Genomic DNA, 8,721 nt, shown 5'->3' with positions numbered 1-8,721 from the left:
CTCACATAGCATAAATTTAAACACATGTCCAATCCAGGCGAGGGCTCATTTAAACATTAAACTAACAAGAAACACTTGTATTCGGTTACAGAACGCTGCATACATGATCATGTATCTCTGCTATTTCACAGCGGCTTAACGCGGCCTGAGATTTGATGATTATATGTTGGGGAACAACCTGGGAGGCGGTCACATTTCTTGGTAGCACATTCTTGTACATGAGGAGGACTTTGTTATCTCCCCCAAGTGAGAAGATACGAGACGTGAAAGCAGAGATATGCCACATGCCGTGATATTATCCAGCTCTTAAGGAAAGATAGTGAAGGAGCGAGTAAAGTGTGAAGTTTCCACCTCCACCTCCTCGTCCTCACTCATGCTGTTATAGATTTACTCCTATAGTAGATGCAGTCAACTGACAGGACATTAGATTTGAATTAGGTTTAAAGTAGATTTTCTTTTCTCCTGGCTGAGGAGTTGAAATTATGACAATACTGCATAAAATGCACAACAACGCCGAGCACATGTCGCAACAGTGATGCGTAATTTTTGTATGTTAGAGAAACAAGGAGTTCAAAAATAATTAATGAGTCAAGTTAAACTGATCATGACTCGCTCCAGGTCAGAAACCAGAAACCAAACTGCACAATGTCAAAGAGGAAAAGGGGAGGAAAATTAGAAACTACTTTGGCGAGTAGCAATGTGCTGTAAATCACTGACTTATTTTGTTTCACAGTATATGCTGATGACGTTATTGTCTAATTCAACACTTTTACTGCACAAGTTGGAGCCTATTGCGAAGCCGTCGTGTAATGTAATTTGAGGTCCTGGGTTAAAATTCTGTTGTCATTTCAGCAGCAGTCAGTTTCAACTGCAAGTGCTAATAAAGAGCAAAGGGTTGTTAATCAAAATTTCCTTGTGCAAGCTGTTTTTTCAGAATATTTAAAAAAGAACGCTTCTAAAAAGTGGGTCAAAATCAGTCATTTTGAAAAGTGGCGTCTCCATCGCTCCCGGTGTAAATGACACACGTGTTACTGTAATGAAAGCAAAAGTTTGCGGAGCCATTTGTGCGGCCGAGCTGTTGTGTAGCTGTTGGCTAGTGTGCAGCGTTGTGAGACTCGAGAACAGAGTGCATTTACGCAAGAGAGACCCCCTGAACGCTCCGCTGCAGGGAGGTTATGATGTCGCCTTGAAGTGCTGAAAGACGGTCCTGGGAAGTGATGTTGTAGATAATATTTGGTATGTAATGTGCGCCAAAAAATTAATTACTGCTTCCAAACAAGATCAGAGTTAATTGTCAAGGAGAGGACAAACATATTTCCAGTCCAACAAAAAGTCAGTGAACAATTAACACTTGTTTGCAGCAGAAGATTCCCAGTGAAGCGTGTAGTTACCCCGATCTTTATCAGCACTGTCAAAAGTGATAAATGACCTCTGATCTGTCAGGATTTGCCTCACCGCTGTCAGGGTTTTATCTCGATATTAACACTCACAATCTTTGCTTTAGGAGCTCTCGTCCTGATCCAAACATCACACATTTTCCCTGCAGCCTCCTTCTCTCTTTCAGCTCCAACCAGCAGTTTATTATTCAGTTGGCTGAGATTTCTGAGTCTGCAAAACAAAGCCTCTCCATCCTCTGGATTTTCCTCAGACTCAGCAGGTGATAAGGCGTCTCGTTGAACACGCCGAGACGTTTTCGGGAGAGGAGGCCATTATTCCTTTCATTTAGAGCCTCGGAAAACAGGGGAGAGGGAGTGCGTGTGTTTAGTTTTAAGCACCTCTGAATTGTAGACCTCCTTGTCTGATTGTAATCATCATTGCCTCTATTTTGCGCCACTCCAAGTCTGTAATTTAGTTTGAGATATTGGTGTTGACAGATGCGGTGAGAGCAGATAAGGATGAAGAGATAAGCAGAGGCGAGGATGAGGACAGGCAGGTGAGGCCAGAGGAGACTTTGTGTGCAGGCAGCAGCCCTCAATCTCTTTCTCTCTAATTTCATACCTGCAGACAGGTGCTTGGCAGGGCAGAACATGCACATGAGAGGTGGACGAGGCGGGCAGAGGGAGGGAGGGAGGGCGGGAATGAGGAAGACCTTCAGAGGGGATCAAAGGAGGTCACGCTATTCCTCCCCTGGTTCCCCCCACCGCTCTCGCTCTCCCTCCTCCACTGATCTGGAAACGATAGATTTCATTCCTGCTTTCGCTCCTGAAGAGGGGAAGTGGTGTCGGATTACCAGGGTGGGGCCCGAGGATGTGATGTGGAACTAAGAACAAAATGCAGGACTTGTTTGGATCGTCACGATACTCCACATCAAACGTGAGCGATGTCACGTCTGCAGACCAGGAGCTGAATTACGGCGACGGCAAAGTCAGAGATTAAACTTCAGTCCCTCCTTTGCATTAAATTCAAGAAGGTACGGAGGAACATATAGTCATTATCCAGTGTTTCTCAATCCTGCTCCATACCTGCATGTTTCAGATGTTTCCCTGTTCCAACACGCCTGATTCAAATGATCAGCTCGTCATCAAGCCTGGTAACGAGCCGTTCATCAGGTGAGGTGGAGCAGGGAAACGTTTAAACATTGGCAGGAAGGCCCAGGAACTGGAGTGAAAAACACATAATTTATGTCCATTTATTAAACAGACACAGGACGAGAATATTAAAGGACCTGTGCCATCTTTCATCTAAAAGATTAAAAGGCAGCCTGGACTGTTGCTGGCAGCGTGTGAGTGAGTGAGTCAGTCCACCACTTTGGTTCAGACTGAAATATCTAGACAGCTCAATGACGGATTGCCTTGAAATTTGTCCAGATATTTGTGTTCCCTAGAGAATAAATCCTCATGACTAACTTTCGTGATCCTTTTCCTCTAGAGCCACCACAAGGTTAGCGCTGAAATGTCCTAACGAGTACTGGATCAGGTCGCCAGGAAATTTGGCATTTCCGTACCCCTCAGGGTTCGGGTTAGGATTAGGGTATTGCCGCGGTCACACCTGCCGGTCCACCTTCCCTGCTCCAGCATGACAAGGACGAAATACCAACCAAAGTAATTCACATCAGCCTCAGCTGCACTTTGAGTTAAGTGCTAATGACCACGTTAGCACCACACAGGGACAACCTAGTCGCCAGAATACATGTTAGCATAGTATGTTTCTGCAAAACCACGGATTAGTTAAAGCTTCATGTTACTTTATGTTGCAACTTTATGTTTGTTTAGGATCAATCATGAATTGTTCTCTTGTCTCTCTCTTCTGATTCAAATTAATTAAAAGAGACAAGATGATAAAAGTTACAGTGCAGCTCAAGATATTGGTCAAAGCCTTAAAACGACTTCAATTAAAGGCAGCGGCAAACAGAAAGGTCTTGACTAGTGAAAGTGAAATAATAAGTATTGGGGAACTGTTGATGTGGTGTGTAAGACTCTTGCCCCAGATATAAAACTTTTGTGTAACTTCCTGCAATTTATTTTTCCATGTTGCCGTTTTTAAGGAGTTTTTCTGAATCAATGCTTCAGATTGTGATGTCTTATAACCCACAATTGTGTTTTTGGGCTGTGAGAGTGTCTAGACTTTGTTTATTTAACATTTCTTTTAAAGTAACTTAGTAATTAGCGTTTATCATTACAGTCAACAGTGAGGATTGTAATTATCTCCCAGAGCTCCTCCTCGTGCTCTACTTTACCTCTTATAAGAAAGTGTGTCGTCTGCCTTGTCCACTGTTTTTTTTTCCCTCTCGGTTGTTCGAGCCATCCTCTTGTGTAATATCATGCACCGCTACAACAATGGGAATCTTATTTCAAGGCTTTATAGTATTCGATTCATACAGACGCCTCTGCACAGCCATAACTCCCATCAGTGGAGTCTTTATAGAGCTGTTGGACGATGTATATTTATGACTGCAGTCCCTTTATGATTTCTGTACTGTAAAGGAATAACAGCCTGGCAAGTAGAGGTGGAGGCCCCCGGCCATTATTTACTGTGGTGTTGTACCTCGGAGACACGCAGCCATGATACGGGACAGGAGGCATGCGGGAATTAAATTACACCCGAAATTTAGTGATCCTTCAAAAGAATGGGCTCCCTTGTTGGATAGGTTTACCTACGTTTCGGCAACGGAGTTCCCCCTTTTGGAAACGTCTGCAGGAGCAAATGGTAAAAACAGGTCGGGAGGGGAGCAAGTGAAAAAATTCCAAATTAAGTGTCGAGGTGGTTTGTGGGTAGAGCGTGCGGTTGACATGTTGGCTCCTGCGTTTTCGGGCTCGGAGAGAGAGAGACCCCGCTGTAGGTTTGGTTAAAGAGGGAACGGCTGACGTCTAATTACCTGTTGAGATGTGGTTTGGATTGAAGCGGCTCTTGTGACAGTGCGTCTTTCTTCTTGATGAGGAAATTATAGTCTACGGCCGGGCTCATATTCTCTTTATTTGCATCTTGAGGTCTTCACCTGCTCCCCGCGCCTCTCGGTGCGTTTGAATTATGCAGTGGAAGAAAATTCCCCCTCATCAGACGTGAAGTGGGTTTATTTTCTCTGCTGCCCGGAGGAGGCGGAGGTTTTTTGAACTTCAAATTCACACATGAGAAATATTTTGATTGCGTTCGATAATAACACCCCGAACAAAGGATCGCAAAGCAGACTCCTGACTGCAACGATAATCATGTTTCATCATCTTGCTGTGTGTTTCCAGAGCTGAGTTATGGTGATATTTTGTGCAGGGGGGGGATGGTGTTGAGGAGTAAACCAGTGACGCGAGATCAAACGGCATGTACGACGTCTGTGTGTTTTTTTTGTGTGCGGAGGCAAAGAGGGCAGATACAGGGCAGGGGGGATTATCAGGCTGCCCTTGATAACACACAGGTGGCTGATCTTGGGGCTTAGGGTCTGACGCTGTCCCTCAATCCACCACTTCCTACACACACACACAGCTACACAAACACAATTCCTGTCCAGGGGAGTCGCAATATCATGGCAGAGCTCGGGTTTCCGTCCGGGTGTGTAGAGTAAGGAATGGGATGAAATAGATAGTCAATGTAATATTCTGCCAGTTCGTGCAGAGGTAAGGGGTTATTGATGGAGGCTTTGTTGTTCGAGGGATACGTCTGACCGCCTCAGGATTCCTGTTTGATTTACAGTTTAACGGCCCGTTGCTGGAGAAATGAATAACGCCATTAGAAGACAGAAAAAAAAGACTTTTATAGCACAAACAAAATAAGCGATCACTCTCTCCGCCTCTCCGCAGCACATTCCTAAGTGACGACAATTCATCTTTAATTTCACACCAGAGTTTTCCCGTCTAAGACCCCCATAAAGTGCGAGAGTGGACTAAAACTCTCCATGGTTGCTGTCGGTGTGAGCGGCGGGGGCTGCGCAGAGGAAGGGTTGACATTTATGGATGAGGTTCTCCACCATCTCTACTATCAGGTTTTAAGAGTTGTTTCAAGCATGGAGCCCCTCTGTGTGCAGCGTTAAGGGCCGAGCGCCGGGACTGAGCTGACAGGATCTGGGGTGGCTGCGCTGTATTCACGGAGGCTTTGTAAACTGCGGCTGTGATGTGCACATCCATCACGGCCCAGCGGCATGCTGGGTTTTAGGACGGGGGCGCATTCGTTATGCTGACACGGCCAGAGGGATAGGAGGAGGAGGAGGGAGGGGAGGGAGGAAGAGAGGGAGGGAGGTCAGGATTAGGGGAGTGGGGTAGAGCGAGCCGGGGTCAAGATTAGGGTGTTGGGGCAGAGTGGACGATGTAGACGAGGTGGGGGTGGTTCGAGATAAGGAGATTTTTGAGGGGTTTTAGGGGGATAAGGCTCCATGGTAGCAGTTTAGCCTCTGAAGAAATCCTCACTTGTTCTTTTACAAATCTTTGCATCATTACAAGGGGATTTAGGGAACAAGGGCTTCTGTGGATGATGCAGGAGGCCACGTTTGAGGAATTTCATTAACAAAACGGCGCACAGGGAGAGACTAAATGAGGAAAACGCTTTTTAGAGACCCGACCATCACTGCTAACATTTCTTCAACGATTGATTCTGTGAAGTTTAACACAGTCTGTTCACCATGCATTTATATTTCTGGTTGTATCACTTTTTATTGGTTCTAACTTTTGACAGCTGTTTCTGTGTCTTTTACAGTGAAGTTGTCTGCGTTTGGTTAACATTATGGTTTTTGGGGGACTGACTGATATCTATTAAGTTATTTTGGAGGCATTTTCATTGATGCACCTGCTGGTTGGGGACAGATGATGTTTGGATGGATGTTTCTCAGAAAATGCACATAAAAAGTGTTTTTCATAGCTGATACGAACGACTTAACTTATAACAAATGTGTAAAGTTACAGTCTAAAGCTGGTAATACTAAAAGAGCAAAACCAACATTTTAATAATGCGCATAACAATACTTTCACAGCCTGTCTGTGTGATATTTGTTCCTACTAAAGACATAAATCTTTAAAGGGGCAGTATGTAGTTTTGGAAAAGAATCTCAGAAACTGAGAAAGGTCAAATTTACCTTATTCTTTAATAATTCAAACTCTGAAATATTTATTTTTTCCATGGCCGAAGGAGGAACGGAGGAGGTTCTGCCAAATATTAACAAAGTAAAACAGTATGAAATGTTAGGTCCTCTAAGGTCAGTTTGTTTAATCAGTTTATTCAGTCATGATTATTTAGTTTAGTTTAGTGCATGAATATATTTGTTTATTGAGAAAAAAGGCTGAAGAGTTTCCTTAAAGCAGGGAACTGTAGTTTTTTACTCAAACAGGAGTAAAATTTGTCGGGAATTAGTTTCAGCTACAGATTTGGTGCTTTAGTAAGTCAGTAAACAGTGGGCCGATATAAATGGGATCAACTTAAGTTATAGTTAAAGGGCTAGTGGAGTGGTTAGCATTTTGCATAGCACTAAATGTGCATTTGCTAACTTGCCAAGGAGCTAGCGGGCCTCCAACTGTACTCAGACTGGCACAAAAGAGCATCCAGTTTGATGACGGAGAAGTCCGTACTGAGGTGGTTTAGCAGCTACATTTTGCAGCAGTTAGCGATCATTTTAGCGACAAAGCTAGCTGCATAATTTTCCATAAATCACTTTAGATCTGTAACTGGTTTCTATCATTCTTGGAAGCTGTATACAGCCCTATTACAGAATGAGGCTGCTGGTTAGCATTGGTTAGTAGCAATGGTACCGACTGCATGATTATTCCCTATTAAAGGTCAACGAAGAAATATATTTTTTTACTTTATTTTCTTTGTAATTTGGGTGAATCAACCCTTCAAAACGCAGAAAAACAGAGTCTGACTTTTCATGTACAGACAACAATAGAAAAATGATTGTTTTGTGTGGCTGCTCGCTCCACCACCCTGTAATCTGGGATAACCAGGGTGTCTGGAGTTGAGGGGGGGCGGTCAGGGGTGGACAGGGTGGAGTGATGCTGACAAGGAACATGAAAGGAAAGAGGAGGGGTGAGGAGGGGTGAGGAGAGAGGGGACACAGAGATTAGGTTGATGGAGGAGAAGGAGAGAAAGTATAGGTCAGGAGCAGGGCCGTATGGACAGCATGACAAGAAAACAACAGGTCCCAGTTAATTATCTTGTTTTCAGACCTTATCAGCCTCCGGCACGGAGACGTTAGCGTCTGCGCGGTGGGAGTCTTCAGCGTGAACAGAAAGCAATCGCTGCATTTGGGATAAATACAGATGATCGCCTGCCAAACGCAATAGTGAAAGTTAACAGTGATCCTGGGTGATGTGGAGAACGCAGAGGCTTTTATAATCATCAGGGAGGATTGCTTTATCACAAATTCCATCTGAGAGCCAGTGGGTAGTCCAGCGTGTCAGTCACACAGACAGTCAGGCTTTTCTCCGGCAGCCAAACCCTCCAATCACACATAATGATTTCCATTTGTAGCTGCAGGCGGAGGGAGAAGTTTTGTCTATCTCAACACAAATAATTTCCCCAGACTGGACCCAAAATAACTTAAGTCCTCAGTAACTCAATTCAATGATGACTGGTCACATATTCTCCTTCTCTCTGGCTCCAAACCAACAAACAAGATGTTTTTATTCACGTACATCCCAGAAAAATAATAACATGCAGCTGTTTTAGCAACGGCGGAGGATTTTTCACCGCAAATGAGATTAGGAAATACATGCAGCCTTCTAATTTTCTGCAGCCACTAATGAAAGATCAGAGAGGGGAGGAGGAGGAAGAGGAGGGAGAGGGAGAAGAAATGAGAGGAAGAAAAAGAACATTTATGCAGAGAGGAGGGAAGAAGAGGAGGCGAGGTGAGGATTTGAGCGAGGAGAGGAAGAGGAAAGGAGATGAGGAGGAGGAAAGGAAATGAATGTTGAGGGGAAGAAGAGCAGGAAAAGGTAAGGCAGAGGGGGAGGAAGACGAGGGGGGGAGGAGGAAGAAAGAAAAGTAATGGAAAATAATGCACAAGAGAGAAAATGAGAAAGGGAGGAGAACAGGATGAGGAAAACAAAGTAGAGAGGAGAAGGAGGAGAGTAAAAGAGGAGGAAGAAAAGAAGGAGAGAAGAGGATAAGGGGAGGCGAGGTAAGGATTGGGGTAGGAAGAGGAGAGGAAGAGCAGAGGAGGGAGAGGAAGAATGGGAAGGTGAGGAAATGAAAAATGAGGAGTAGGAGGAAAAGGAAAGGCAGGAGGAGGAAGAAATGAGAGGAGACAAGAGAAGAGGAGAAGGGAAGAGGAGATCGGAGAAGAGAAAGAAGAAAAAAAACAAAAAG

Source organism: Pagrus pagrus, assembly GCF_965226575.1.
Source record: "Pagrus pagrus genome assembly, chromosome: 3".
Taxonomy (NCBI): domain Eukaryota; kingdom Metazoa; phylum Chordata; class Actinopteri; order Spariformes; family Sparidae; genus Pagrus; species Pagrus pagrus.
The sequence above is the reverse complement of the archived record's forward strand: the minus strand, read 5'-3'. Positions refer to the sequence as shown.